Genomic DNA, 15,854 nt, shown 5'->3' on the forward strand with positions numbered 1-15,854 from the left:
ATGGAGCTTCTTCTGGAGGGGCGCTAATGACGCTGCGAGGCGCCAGTGGCGCACTCGCGACGTCATTAGCGCCGCGCGACGTGTGGGTGCACAGCGTCCGTTACGTCAAGATGGCGGCGGCCATGTGGAACGGCCACCGCCATTTGTTACGGACAGAGTCCGTAACAGGAATAGGGGCGTCTGGAAGAGACGCCCCTTTTTTAAACTGGGACGTCCTGAGGACATCCCAAGTGGCGGTTTGTAACCCGCCATAGATTCTCTCTATCCAATTAAAATAGTTCCCTTTTATTTGAATTTTCCCCAAAATTTCCAATAGTATGTCCCAATTAACTGAATCGAAAGCTTTCTCGAAATCGAAAAAAATAGTCCCAATTTCTTATCGCTATGACGTTCATAATATTCCAAGATATTGATTACTGTTCTCATATTCTCTCTCATATGTTGATTTGGTAGGAAGCCCTTTTGGTCGGGGTCTATTGTGTCTTTCAAACATTTTTTAAATCTAGTTGCTAGAATCGTTGCAAATATTTTGTAATCATTATTCAACAAGGAAATGGGTCTATAATTTGCTGGGTCTAAATTATCTTTCCCCTCTTTTGGAATTAGAATTATTTCTGCCTCTCTCCATGAATCTTTTTTTTTAAAGTCCTACATTTTGGTATGTAGGCCTCACCAAGGCCTGGGAGGGAGCCTCTCCGTGGCCGGACCTCTGATCGTGGAGAGCCCTCCCAGGCCTCGGCGAGGCCGGAGGACCTCGCAGCCGGAGCTCCGACTGCGGAGCCACCTCCAAGGCCTCGCCAAGGCCTGGGAGGGAGCCTCTCTGTGGCTGGAGCGGCCGCACGCAGGAGACGCTGGTGCCAGAGGGACCCAGCAGCCCCTGCAGAGGAGAAGGAGGAGGCGGACGTGGAGGTGGGTGGCCAGCTGGCTGCATGAGCAGCCGCGGCCACAAAGAAGGCGCGCACGGGGGGAGGTGGCCACGGGCGGGGCAGTCCCGCTTTTGGGGAAACCAGACTGGGACCGGGCCAGACCACCAAAAGCGGGATTGTCCTGCCTACAGGTGGGATATGGCATCCCTAGACGTGAGAGAAGTTAACAATGACAAACAACGTCTGCTACTGCCCAGAAGACCTTTGCAGCTATTTCTCCCAGATTATGGAACAGCCTGCCGGATGAGATCCATCATATTACCACCTTTAAAAGCTTTTTTTAAAAAAAGACGGATCTCTTCCAGCAGGCCTTTCCTGAATGGATACGCAGCCACCATCAAAAGAAAACTTAACTCGTTGGCCTCTGATTTGGCTACAGTTACAGTTTATTTGTTATTACTGTTATTGTTTTAAGCATGTTTTAAATTGTACATGGTTTAATTGTATTTTGAGGGGGGGTGGGCTTGGCGGTTATTTTATGGAATGTATACTTTAATGTGTTGCGCAGAGGGGCGGGATAAAAATAAATTTTATTATTATTACTGTATTATTAAACCAGTACGAAGCTAAGCACTCTCTTTTCCTTCTTTTCCTCCCAAGATGGTGTGGCTTCTATGCAGCTCCAGCGAGTAAATGGACTCAAGGCTGTTTGGAAGGGAAGGCCCACCATGCTGCCTTGTCCTAAGCTCAAACCCCTGCACAATCACCACAGACCCAAGGTCATTCCTGTTTGCCTCCTTTCCTTTCCTTTCCTGTCTTCTGGGCCCATCGAGGGAAGCGGGGAGGAAATGGAAGAATAAGGTAGCAATGCTATGCCTGTGCAGTATAGCAACCCGAGCCTTCAAAACAGGATGAGGCTCCTGCCAATTCCAGACTTTTTGCATGGTTTCCTGGTTCATCGCCACAGCCGCACTTTAACCTACCCATCATCCTGTGATGGAGGAGAAATCTGGGTTTTATTGCTTCAACTGTCAACTGGAACATTTCTTAGTCTCTTCAATCTGGGAATTTTCCAGTTTTCCGGGACAAATGGAAACCCTAGGTGCCACAACAAACTATAAATTCTAACCATAGAATCATAGAATCATAGAGTTGGAAGAGACCGCAAGGGCCATCCAGTCTAACCCCCTGCCATGCAGGAAATCCAGATCAAAGCATCCCCAACAGATGGCCATCCAGCCTCCGTTTGAAGACCTCCAAGGAGGGAGACTCCACTACACTCCTAGGAAGTGTGTTCCACTGTCTAACAGCCCTTACTGTCAGGAAATTCCTCCTCACATGATAAATAATAATAATAATAATATATAAAAACTTTATTTCTAGCCCACCTTTCCAAAGATCAAGGTGGGTTACAGCACTTAGACCATCTAACAGTACAATCCACAAAATACAATAAAAACATCAATCAATATTAACATCAGTTAAAACATACTATAATAGAAATAACTGTCCAAACTAGCACAATAGTGCAACAGTGAGGGGAGAGAAGGGGTTATCTCGGGGGTATTAGGGGTATGCCTGCTGGAAAAGGTGTGTTTTGAGCCCCTTTTTAAATTGGTCCAGAGAGGCGGCCGAGCGGAGCTCGCCGGGAAGCGAGTTCCAGAGCTTGGGGGCCGAGGTGGAAAAGGCCCTCTGTGTGGTGGTAGAATATCTTGCTTCTGGAACTCTTAGCAATTGCTTCCCAGCCGATCTGAGTGTGCGGGGCGGATTGTATGGAGAGAGGTGGTCCTCCAAGTACCCTGGGCCCAAGCTATTTAGGGCTTTATAGGTAATAACCAACACCTTGTATTGCGCCCGGAAGCGAATGGGCAGCCAATGGAGGTCTTTAAGGATAGGTGTTATATGACTGGCCCTGGAAGATCCAGTGACCAGTCTTACTGCCATATTCTGAACCAGTTGAAGCTTCCGAGTATGGTACAAGGGTTGCTCCATGTAGAGCGCATTACAGAAATCCAAATGAGAGGTTACCAGAGCATGTACCACCGTTTCAAGGTCCCCGCGGCCCAGGTAGGGTCGCAGCTGGCGTATCAGCCGAAGCTGATAACAGGTGCCCCTGACCGTCGCATCCACCTGAGATGTAAGGTGGAGCGACGAGTCCAGAAGCACCCCCAGACTGCGAACTGAGTCCTTCATGGGAAGTGTGATCCCGTTCAGGACAGGTGGACAAATATCCATCCCCGGGCCCGGGGAATCTATCACGAGCACTTCCGTTTTCTCTGGATTCAGGCTGTTTGTTTTCCCTCATCCAGCCCATTACCAACTTCAGACAGGCATCGAGAAGAGAGATGCCACCCCTGGTCACTGCATTAGTCGGAGGCACAGAGATAGTTAAAGCGGTGTCAAAACTGCAAGTCAAGTCAGCCCCTCTTCTTGGCCTTTCCACCACTGGTAGCAGGGTGATTTCCAAACCACAAAGGAGGACAAGGCACCGCAAAATATAGGACATTCAAGAAAAATGTGGGATACGACCACATAAAAGCTAAAAACAGAGAAATCTAAATCCATTTCATATGATTTACTTAACAGGGATACAATCAACCCTCCACGTTTGCAGATTTGACCTTGGTAGATTTGAGTACAGCGCGCCTGCGCCATACGCAGCCTTGAGCATACGCGCACAAGCCGCGGGGCGCGCGCGGGGCGGAAGGGGCGGCGCATCCCATTCAATTGAATGGGCACGCACGCCCGTTGTGCCCCGTGCCGCCACGCCGCCGCACACGAGCCCCATTGTTTCCAATGGGGCTTGAGCATAGGTGGAATTCGCCTTACCCGGCGGGATCCGGAACAGATCCCCCGCGTAAGGCAAGGACGGACAGTATTCGCGGATTTGATTAGTATGTTCTCTCTAGGAATCTCTAGGTCCACCAGCTTTTGCCAGAGGTAGCACTCGAGGACCTAGAGATTGCTAGAGAGAACACTTCTCTAGGCATTTCTGGGTCTTCCAGCACAATTCTATGGTCAACGTCCAGCCAATGTTGATCATAGAGTTGCCCTGAGAGACCTAGAGATTCCCAGAGAGGTGCTCTCTCAGGTTTTTAAAAAATATAGTGCTTTTTATTTAATTTTTTTTTCACTTTCATGGGGGTCCTAAGTCTCTAACAGCAGTGAATGTGGAGGTCCCACTCTATTACATATATTGTGTTATATTATGTACTCAACTGTATTTTTCTAATGAACCTATCTTCATTAAAATACCTCTCCTCTTCCCTGGTTCCCCCCTCTTTCCTTTTCCTATCTTCCCAGTCTCCTTCCCTCCTCTTTGCTTGAGCTCAGAGAAAACTATGGGCCTGTACAGATAGGCCAAAATAATGCTACTTTGGGTCACTTTGGAGGTAGGCTGTTTAAATAATGCATGCATCCTAAGAGGCCAGAAGCCACGCCAAAGCCATGCTCCAGTTCTAAAGACTGGAGCACAACTTTGGTGCAGCTTCTGGCCTCTTAAGATGCATGTGTCATTTAAACAGCACACCTCCAAAGTGACCCGAAGCAGCTTTATTTGGGGCTGTCTGTACAGGTTCATCATCTCTCGGAGGAGCTGTGAAGAGATGGGCAGTCTCTTTCATTGAGGAGGGTGTTAAAAAATTATCTGGACTGGGTATCAAACATGTTCGGAATGGAGGATGTGTTGGAATTTCTCCCCAACAGAAAGTTGCAATGCAGGACCGTTGGAAATGACTTGAAAACACACAATAACAACAATTCCAGATAAGGCCAAACAAAAGCAGAATACAGTGGTTCTGTTACTTCACTTGATCTGGATACTGTGCTCCTACTGCTGTAGCCAACAATTACATTGGCCTTTTCGGCCACCACTGTGTTTAGCTTGCGGTTTATTAAAACCCCTAGATCCTTTTCACATATCCTGCTGTCAAGAGTTCTGAACGTTTGCTTGGCGTTTTACCATCTTTGAGTTGCCCTCACAAAAATATAGTTGCCCTCATGTGCTTGGCACATTTTCAGCAATAAGATAATAAACGGTGTTCAAACACCTGCCTTATCTATTTACCAAATGATCATCAAACAAACAAAAAACCAGCACAGGATCATTTATAAATATAAGTAGGTTATGCTCTTTGCAATTGAAGCACTGGTTTGCTACTTGCAGAGTTTTGGATATACATCTGTATACCATTTTTAAATTCTCTAAAGTTCACATTTTCAGTCATTCCTTAAGGTGAGTTATATTACAGATACTGACTCTATTCTGGTGTGGAAGTTTGCCAAAGCAGTTTGCAGTCCAATTCTATGCATGTTTGTTCATAAGAAGATCACAAAGAGCTCACTCCCGAATACTGATGCACAAGGTTACAGCCACAATAAACTTAGCAGTTGAAGTGATGTGGAGGAGGGGGTTAGAGGGAAGGAGTCCAAGGGGGAACCCTGGGTAGGAAGGGCGGATGGAGGGGCGATGCTGAGCGGCTGCAAAGGACCCCTCCATCCCTCCTTTCGGCTGGCGGTGCCACAATGAAGGTGAAGTTGAAAAATGTTTTTGCTGAGGAGGGGAGGGGTGAATAAGACACAATACAACTAATTGGCAGAAAAAAGGCCACAACTTTATTAAATACAGCAACCCGACCACTCTGCCAATCCAGAGCCGCAGCTCCAGCAAGCCACCAATCGGCCACTTCCGCCCTCGAAGGGGAGGCTGGGAGTTGTAGTCTCCCAGCCCAGAGGTGGACCAGTGGCACAGTGCTTCTTCCCGCTCCCAGAGGACCCAAAGCGCTGCAGCTGGCTGCCAGGGTCGCACGCTCTTTGCCAGGCAAGCAGCCCACCACAACCAGGCCCCCTGGAAGACGGCCCAACCTCCCACCGCAGCAACCTGACCAACCCGGTAAATCGGGTGGTCCCCTTTGTCATCTGCTTCTTGGTTTCTCTGAGCGGTCCGATGTATGCGCTGCTGCAGCTGGGGCAGCCCTGTGACTGCACCCAGCACCTGAAGTCAGCCAGTGATCTTATCCATGCCAAGGAGAAGAAGCTTGCCCAAGTGCAGAATGAAATGAAGCAGCTGCAATGGCGATGAAAAGCACCAGAGCCAGCAGAGCAAGCATTGCCTCTTATTTATGCTATCATGACCACATATGCTAGGCTGGTACAGAAAGCTGAGCTTGTGCATCTTTTGCAGATGTTCATGTGCATAAAGAACTTGCACTGGATTGTGGTTGAGGATTCGATTGAGGTTGAAGACCCAGCTGGTCTTGGAGCTGCTGGTCCAGAGCAACCTGCCTTTCATGTACTTCCATGTGGAGACACCCAAGGAAGACGAGTGGACATGGCTGGCTTTCCTGTGGCCCTTCAGCTGCTCCGAGCTAACCGGGAGGCTCATCTGGAGAGCAGCCTGCTGCACTCACTGGTGTCTATTGAGGAGCTGGAGCCCAAAGCTGACAATTGCACCAAAGACATAACACAAAAGGAAAAAGAGACAAGAAGGGAAGAAAGCATCAGCAAACTGTGGCATAAACGCAAACTCAGAGTACATCCACAGAGAAAGAAAGGCAACCCAACTCCATCAGGGCTTGCCTGAAAGAAGAGCCCTCCCCTCCATCCACCATCATCCACAGGGAGAGAAGGACAGGTCAGTCTAATCAGAGTAAAAAGAAGGGCCCTCCCTCCAGTCCATCTGCCATGGTCCAGGCCTCAGAGGGAGAGCAGATCTGCTGGACTTTTCTCCTTCCCCAGTGCCATTCCCTTCTCCTTTTGTGTCTTGTCTCTTTAGATTGTAAGCCTGAGGGCAGGGAAATGACTAATTAACAATTTGTAAGCTGCTCTGATAGCCTTTTGGCTGAAGAGCGGGGTATAAGTAAATTATTATTATTATTATTACTATTTTATTATTATTTTACACACATCATAGCACATGAGGCCCCTCTTTCTAAATATAAGTAGGGGATTTCCTTCTTTCCTGTTTTTTAACCATAGAAGGAAGGAATTTCCCCTTCCTTGGATTACATGTCTGCTTGAGAAATAGAAACCAAAGAGACTTTCGCTTTCATCCAAGCTGAAGGCAGTTACATAACTTACTCTGGAAGCTAAATAATAATAATAAATAAAATTTTTATTTTTATACCGCTCCTTCCAAAGATCAGGGCGGTTCACAGTAAAATAACAACAATACAAATAAACAACATACATTAGTATAAAAATACATACAATAAAAATAAAAATAACTAAAAGCCCCGTTAGCCGATCCTCTTGCTCTTAAAGAGGAATGGAGGTCTGGATGGACTTTACTCGGGGAATGCAGACTGAAATAGAAAGGTTTTCAAGTCCTTTCTAAATTGGGCCAGGGAGGTGGCCGAGCGGAGCTCTGTGGGCAGCGTGTTCCAAAGGGCCGGGGCGGCGATGGAAAAAGTCCTCCTCATGGTGGAGGTGAGCCTAGCCCCCGATACCTGCTGCCCAGATGTTCTGAGGGTGCGGGACGGAATATACGGGGAGAGGCGGTCCTTCAGGTATCCCGGGCCCAAGCCATTTAGGGCTTTATAGGTGATCACCAACGCCTTATATTGTGCCCGGAAGCGAATGGGCAGCCAATGGAGGTCTTTTAACACCGGTGTTATATGGCTGGCCCTGGAAGTACCAGTGACCAGCCTGGCTGCCATATTCTGCACCATTTGTAGCTTCCGGGTTTGGTATAAGGGTTGCCCCATGTAGAGTACATTGCAGAAGTCCAGTCTCGAGGTTACCAGAGCATGTACCACAGTTTCAAGGTCCCTCTGGGTCAGGTATGGGCGCAGCTGGCGAATGAGCCGAAGCTGATAGCAGGTGTTCTTGACCGTCGCATTCACCTGAGCAGTCAGGTGAAGCGACAAGTCAAGAAGCACCCCCAGACTGCGCACGGAGTCCTTCACAGGGAGCGTGACCCCGTTCAGGACAGGTGGAACCGCCACCATTCCTGGACCAGGGGAACCTATCACAAGTACCTCCGTTTTCTCTGGATTCAGCTTGAGTCAGTTTTCCCTCATCCAGTCCATTACTGACTCCAGACAGGCCACGAGAGGAGAGACGCCATCCTCAGTCACTGCATCAGTCGGAGACATAGAGAAGATTATTTGGGTGCCATCAGCATACTGATAACCCCGCGCCCCATGTCTCCGGATGATCTCTCCCAGCGGTTTCATGTAAATGTTAAATAGCATGGGAGACAGAATGGCTCCTTGAGGGACCCCGGTTTTAAGGGCCCGCTCATCGGAGCACACATCTCCCAGCTGCACCATCTGGGACCTCCCAGAGAGGTAGGACCGGAACCACTGGAGCACAGTGCCCCCGATTCCCACCTCTGCCAGGCGCCCCAGAAGGATACCATGGTCTATGGTATCGAAAGCCGCTGAGATGTCCAAGAGCACCAGCAGGGACACGCTTCCCCTGTCGATGCCCAGACGGAGATCATCGACCAAGGCGACCATGGCCATCTCAACCCCGTAACCCGCCTGAAAGCCAGTTTGAAATGGATCCAGATAATCCGTTTCATCCAAGACCACCTGAAGCTGGAGTGCAACCGCCCTCTCGATCACCTTCCCCAAAAATGGCAGCAGCGAGACTGGCCGATAATTATTATGTACCAGGGGGTCGAGGGAGGACTTTTTTAATAAAGGTTTAACAATGGCCAATTTTAAATCAGATGGAAATTGCCCTTCCCCTCAAAGATGTATTAATGATCCGGCGTAACAGTGAAGTTACTGCCGGTCCCCCCTGGGCCGCTAGCCACGAGGGACAGGGATCGAGAGAGCAGGTTGTCTTCCGAACACTTCCGAGGATCTTGTCCACATCATCGGTAGTTACCAACTCAAACCGATCCAGTTTAATGGAGTCCACGGAGGCCCTGGACGCCTCTACCCTAGGTTCTGCTATAATGTCGGCGTTAAGACCTTCACTTATCCGAGAGGTTTTATCTGCGAAGAAGTTATTAAATTGGTCACAGCAGGCCTTAGAAGGTTCAAGGATCTGGTTCAGGGCAGGAGGGAGCTGAGTTAGCTCCCTGACCACCCTGAACAACTCTGCTGGATGCGACTCTGCGGACGCAATACGAGCACCATAGAACAAGTTCTTTGCTGCTCGTATCGCCTCTCTGTAGTCCTCTAACAGTTGGTCTAGGAGAGCCTTGTCGTCTAAGCAAAGGTGTTTCCGCCAACGGTACTCTAGCCGTCGCAGTTCCCGCTTCCTTGCCCGGAGATCTTCCGTATACCAGGGCTTGCACTTGGAAGCGGGTCTGAGAGGGTGCTTGGGAGCGATACTGTGTATAGCCCTAGAGAGACCAGTATTCCAGATACCAGTCAGGGCATCAACAGAGACGCCATCACTACCAACCATGTGTCCCTCTAGAGCTTCCTGGAACCTTTTGGGTTCCATCAGCCTTCGAGGGTGGACCATCCTAATAGGTCCACCACCCCCGGGGGGGATCTGGGTAGAGACCTTGATTGTAACCTCTACCAGGAAATGATCCGTCCATGGCAGGGGGGAAATATTAGTTATTTCCGCCCACGGATTATCCGCATCCGAACAGAAGACCAAATCAAGCGTATTACCCGCGCAATGCGTAGGACCCGAAATCAGCTGGGACAGGCCCATGGCCGCCATGGTATCCATGAATTCGTGAGCCGCACCGGGTGGAACATAGCTGGCCATGAGGGAGATGTTGAAGTCACCCAGGACAAGTAGCCTGGGCGTCTCCAGCATCAGTTCAGCGACCAGCTGTGTCAGCTCATTAAAGGAGTCCGTTAGCGCACGGGGTGGCCGATACACCAACAGAATCCCTAGACTGTCCCTCGCTTTTAGGGTCAGGTAAATACACTCGATGTAGGACATCTGTCGGATGTGGTTCCTGGTGAGGGACACGGTGTTCCTATGTATCAAGGCCACACACCCCCCCGCCCACCTAACCTGGGCTGGTCCTTCACCGAGAACCCAGCAGGCAGGGCCTGAGCCCACACAGCATCCCCTTCAGGCCCAAGCCAGGTCTCGGTAATGCAAGCCAGATCACAATTTTGGTCCTCCAACAAGTCGTGGAGGATGTGGGACTTGTTGTTAATCGATCTGGCATTGCACAGGAGCAGCCACAGGGTTTGTGGCACGGTTGGAGTGACCCTCAGGTCCCTTAGGTTGGGAGGGGGACAGGAAGGAGAGATAGATATGACGCATCGATCTCGCCTTCCCCTGGAACGCAAGTCCCTTCTCCCACCGCCATACCTCCCCCTGCCCCACACTACCTCAATAGGAGCTCCGCTCGTAACGATGTTATCCCCTTCCTCCCCAGCCCATGCATCCCCCACATCCATAATCTCCCCCCACCCGACCCGAGCAATTAAGAGAGCAGAGGTTAGCCACCTCAGGCATCCTCTGCTCTAAGGCTAACCCACAACCTCCCTAAGCCCAATAAAAGCTGCGCACCTGCGGTCTCCCGTGGGAGGAGGCCGCCCGGCAGAAACGCGGCTCTGGCAGCGGTGTCCGGCGAGGAGGCGGAGGGGGCGTGGCAGGAAGGTCCGGACGCCCGGCTTTATGCTCACTGCTCTCACCTGGTGAGCCTCCTCCTTGCCTTCCCCCCAGATGTCCCTTAAAGAGCCCTTCCCCGGCTGCCGCAAAACGCCAAGGCCAGCCAGAGGTAAAAACAGAGTTCCGCAGCGGTCCCCTTTGCAGTCCGTGGGCGGCACTCCTGGGGCGGTGCGCAGCTGCGCACCTCCGACACCCCGTGAGGAGGCCGCCCGGCAGAAACGTGGCTCTGGCAGCGGTGTCCGGCGAGGAGGCGGAGGGGGCGTGGCAGGAAGGTCCGGACGCCCGGCTTTATGCTCACCGCTCTCACCTGGTGAGCCTCCTCCTTGCCTTCCCCCCAGATGTCCCTTAAAGAGCCCTTCCCCGGCTGCCGCAAAACGCCAAGGCCAGCCAAAGGTAAAAACAGAGTTCCGCAGCGGTCCCCTTTGCAGTCTGTGGGCGACACTCCCGGGGCGGTGCGCAGCTGCGCACCTCCGACACCCCGGGAGGAGGCCACCCGGCAGAAACGCGGCTCTGGCAACGGTGTCCGGCGAGGAGGTGGAGGGGGCTAGCCACAGCTATGACTAAAACAGAACTATAATCTACGTGAAAATGAAGGGTAGATATTGTATTGAGTCCATGGACTTGAACAAACCACTTTTATGGGGATTGGGTATACTCAACAGAAATTTTCAACAGAGCCAACCAATTCTGTATTACACTAGGAATACCTTATTCTCCTTATTTTGTTTTATTTTATTTTAAATAAATTAGTTTAAAAATATGCTGTAGAGAATAGACAGGTTGGACGGGGCGGTGGGGGGATCTCAGCCAATCACAAGCCAGCTGCCTTCACCCAATAGAATGCTGTCTGGGAAGATTTAAAAAGTTTTGTGTTGGCAGTTGAAATTGGCAGTTGGGGGAACTGTTGAGTCCAAGAGTGGACGCCATTCTGAAAGTTATAGAAGGAACTGTTAGTTAGGGTTTAGCTATAGGCCAGTGGTGGTGAACCTATAGCATGAGTGCCAGAAGTGGCACTCAGAGCCCTCTCTGTGGGCACACATAAGTGGGTTTTAGGTTGCAGTTTGGGCACTCAGTCTCTAAAACGTTTGCCGTCACTGCTATAGACTGTGATGGGTCTGTTAGGTCCAGATAGGGACAGTAAAAATATTTGGAGTCTGAAAGAGACTCAGAGTGAACTGAACTCTAAAGAAAGGGATTTGGTTCTTTAATATCCTGCGGGATTTAATAGCCTGAGTTATTAAATTAACAATGTAATTAACAATAAGGACATAGGATACATCTATGTAACAAAGAACAACTACTACAACAATTTTGTATCCATAACGCTTTGTGCAGCTGTATTTTCAAATAAACTTTTATTATTGTTTCAAAAACCACATGGCCAGAGTTTTTTAAAAAAACAAAAGTACACTACTGAACCTTAGAAATTTAGAGTGGGTGTGACATATTTTGGGATATGGAAAATCTGGTGGCTGGAAGTGTGCTGAAGTTGTGGCGATAGGGTTCTGAGTACAAATTACCAGATACCCAATATTTGGTTTGAACTTTAGAGTAGAAAGTTCAACACTTAAGAATCTAGTTTGCGTCAGTAGAATAATCTCTGAGGGAAATATAAAGGGTAACTTGTGGGAGATTATTTGGAGACTGACCAGGCTAGACAATACCTAGTCCCTGAGGTAAACTGCTGAGGTAATTGTAGGGGACTAGAGAAATAAGGAGATAACTAACAGAGAGAGTGGAAGAGCCATTCCTTCTGAAAATAATAGTAAAACAAGAGCACACTTAGAAAATCAATTTTGAGAGTGATTCCTGAGGTAAAAAATTTGGGGTAAAATAAGGAATCACTAATCTGCCATCATGAACTAAATGTTATCTTCCTACTCAGTTGAGGCACTGATATTTAGAAGTATTTCCTGAGGTAAAAGTCTTAGGTAATTGTAGGGAAATACTCAGAACATGCCTCCTAAAGAGTCAAACCTCCAGCAGTGCCAGAAATGGTAGAAGCGGAGGAGGTTAGAGAAGAAATGGTAGCTAGTCTTGACACTTCAATTTCTGAACATCAAGAAAGTTTGGAAATTTGGAAAATCAAGTGAGAAATTGAATTGGCCAGAACTGAAAGAGAAAGAGAAATGGCCAAAATTGAAAGAGAAAAGAAACTTGAAATGGGAAGAATAAGTTTAAGACAAGCTGAACTTGAAAAAGAGAGGGAATTTGAAGGAAAAAGGAATGGACATGAAATTAAGATGAGAAATTTAGACCAGGGAACCCCTCAAACTCAAATGGGTGCTGATATAAATCAGTTGCCTCATGCTGACATGAAAAGATTTCCCAGATTGTACAACGAGGACAATATTGATTCTTTCTTTACTGAAAGAGACGCCCTCGGGCAACCCTAGTACATATGGAGTACGTACTAGGGTGCCTGTCGGGCCATAGATACTGCAAGGACCATCCAGTCCAACCCCATTCTGCCATGCAGGAAATCTAAATTAAACCACCACCGACAGATGGCCACACTTACTGCCTGAGAACATGTTCCAATTCACTGGAGATAATGGATCATTCGGACATGCAGACTATCCTTCTTTTCCAACTCCTGAATTTTCTTTTGTGGCATCAATGTCCTTCTTCTCAAGCTGACTGACCTTTTCATGGAGTTCAACATTCTCATTGAGAAGTTCCTTGAACTGGGTTTGGAAAAATAACAGACCCACTGTCAGTTACACTCGGCCCTTTCTAGACAGGTACCCTAGGGTTGCCCAGGGGTGTCTCTTTCAGATGCCCCCAACCCTAGTACGTACACAGTATGTACAAAGTGGCAGCACCCATGTAGAATTTGTAACTACATTTGGCGGTGCCTTATCCTCCTTTAGTGATTAGGATATCTTGTCACCCTGCCCATGCTAGAGAAGTTTTTGCTGTGGATTTAGACTGTGAAGAAGCTGCGAGGCAGACCTGGCTTCAAGATAGCTGACCACAGTTCAGAAAATCTGTGAAGAAGGGCTGCAGGTGACCAGAAAGTATAAAAAGCCAAAGTGTGTGTGTGTGTGTGTGTGTGTGTGTGTGAGGGAATTCAGACATGGTGGACAGTTGTGACTTGACAGTTGGATGAGACAGTTGGAGGAATCAGTGGGCAGTGAATGTGTCCTTGGTGCCTGAATGAAGGGCAATAACTCAGGATGAATATCATTATCTGGTTGGAACGAAGTACTGGAACTTGCTAAAGCATTTACTGTTCTACATGATATAATTGTTGTGTACCTTCAAGCCATTTCCAACTTATGGCCCCCCTAAGGTGAACCTATCATGGCAAGATTTGTTCAGATGAGGTTTGACATTGCCTTCCCCTTAGGTTGAGAGGATGCGAGTTGCCCAAGGTCACCCAGTGAGTTTCATGGCTGAACTGGGAATGAAATCCTGATCTCCAGAGTCACCGACCAACACTCAAACCACAATTCCACACTGCCTTTCTTTTATACAGGATATTATGAATCACATTATTTCTCTTGTTGTTTTGTTATCTCTGACTCAGATTGCCTTCTTTCATCCTGAATCAAGGTGTTCAGACTTACCATAAAGAACACAAAGCTAACACACAAACTTGTGTACACACTTGAGACCCAGTAGCCCAGTCTAGAAAGGAAGGAGCTGGGGGAACAAGGGCAGAGTGAATGGCAGGATCCCTAAGGATTCAAACTGCAGGGCCAGCCCGAGAGAAGGGATCTGTCATTTATTTGGTGCTAAGTGGTGGGATTGAAAGATCTAGTGATAGAATCAAGTGATCCAGCAGAGAGATTGATTTGGTTGAGGGAAAGCCCAAAAGAGGTCTTGTGTGTGGACATTTGGCAGAATTGTGCCAGAAGTGGTGTGTAATAGAAAGACAAGGGTAGTTCCCTTGGGGTGTTAAAAAATAATCTGCACTGGGTGTCAAACACGCTCAAATTGGAGGACAGTTTGAATGTTGAAATGTAAGATATGTCCTGGAAAAGGAGGGCATCTGGTCAGCTTGCCCATGTCAGGTGAGGATCCAGACTTAATGTGCCAGGTAGCTACTGGGCAGCAGTAGTAGTGAGGGATAACACTAGCACAGGATTTCTTACAACCACAGTGGCACCATAGCTAACACTAATTAGTACTGTGCAGGAGGCACAGTAAACCCCCTTTGAATGATTTTTTAAAACATGAAAATCCTATGATGAGACAATTCAAATGAAACATGAGAGAGTGCCAGAAGATGAGACTCCCAAGTCAGAAGGCCCTTGACAAGCTACTGGGGTACTGGAGAGAACAACTACAATTAGCACTATAGCTGATGATACAACTGGACTCAAGCGAAAAGGATGTTCAACTGTTGGTGTGCTCAGAGGCGAAAGGAAGGTCCAAAGCTGCACAGCACATATTACAGGAACATAGAATGTGAAAAGTATTTAACAACTGCTGGGTGGCACAATCTCTATCTCTCTTTGTCATTCAGCAAATGATGGTGGCATGTCCTCATTGTCTGCCACCTTCTGCTGCAGAGCAGGGCTCCCCATTGTCTAAGCCTCCAGCTCCCTAGGTTCAGAGAGACCACCACCATCAGGAGCTGTGTTTAATTTTTAATGAGGCCTTTGGGGATTCTAGAGGGATTGCAGGAGTCAGGCCAAATCCCACATCTTCCATACCTCTTCTGGACAGGATGGAAGCAACATTTAATTATTCTATTCCATACATGCCTCAAAATTTTGGGTATTTTTACATCTCTAGGACCAACTGTTTGAACACATGCAGAGCTCCCTAATTTGCAAGTAAAATGACTTCTTTTTTGAAATTACTAAATTGTCCAGTCTATGTATGGCTACAGAGACATAAACACAGCTTAATTCAATGTGATTTACTACTGGGTAAGTAGATACAGGATGAAGCGTGAAAGGCAAAATGATTCTGAAAGGAGACCTTTACCCAAACTCCATTATCTGTGCCCCTTGCATGGCTTCCACCCAGAAGTGACCAATGGAGTGCCAAAGGGTTCTGTCCTGGGCCCAGTGCTATTCAACATCTTTATCAGTGACTTGGATGAAGGAATAGAGGGCATACTTATAAAATTTGCAGATGACACCAAATTAGGAGGAGTAGCTAACACCCCAGAGGACAGGATCAAAATTCAAGAAGAGTTGAATAGATTAGAAAGCTAGGCCAAAGATAACAAAATGAATTTCATGTAAGGTACTGCACTTAGGGCAGAAAAATGAAATGCATAGATATAAAATGGGGGACACCTGTCTTAAGGAGATTACATGTGAAAAGGATTGTGGAAAAAAGATGGATTAGCCTAGCAACAGCGGCAGCCGATCACAAGCCAGCTGCCCTCAGCCAATGAGGGAAAGATTGAAAGTTCTGTTGTGACAGTTAGGAACATCAGTTAGGGTTTTGGTTTGAGACCAAGAAAGGTCTGCTACGTCCAGT

At 48.0% G+C, this 15,854-nt stretch overlaps 1 long non-coding RNA gene across 1 annotated transcript; it reads right to left on the minus strand.

Moving 5' to 3' along the window:
* Positions 1 to 5,685: 5,685 nt before the first annotated feature.
* LOC149323178 (uncharacterized) lies at positions 5,686 to 13,435 on the minus strand. The gene is made up of 3 exons (XR_016272479.1): positions 13,211 to 13,435; positions 12,931 to 13,096; positions 5,686 to 6,304 (listed from the first exon to the last, which is right to left on the minus strand). It is a non-coding gene; the product is annotated as an uncharacterized LOC149323178 (long non-coding RNA).
* Positions 13,436 to 15,854: the final 2,419 nt, after the last annotated feature.

The sequence above is a fragment of the Sceloporus occidentalis genome, unplaced genomic scaffold, assembly GCF_023333645.1.
Source record: "Sceloporus occidentalis isolate IW3139 unplaced genomic scaffold, rSceOcc1.0.p SCAF_1, whole genome shotgun sequence".
Taxonomy (NCBI): domain Eukaryota; kingdom Metazoa; phylum Chordata; class Lepidosauria; order Squamata; family Phrynosomatidae; genus Sceloporus; species Sceloporus occidentalis.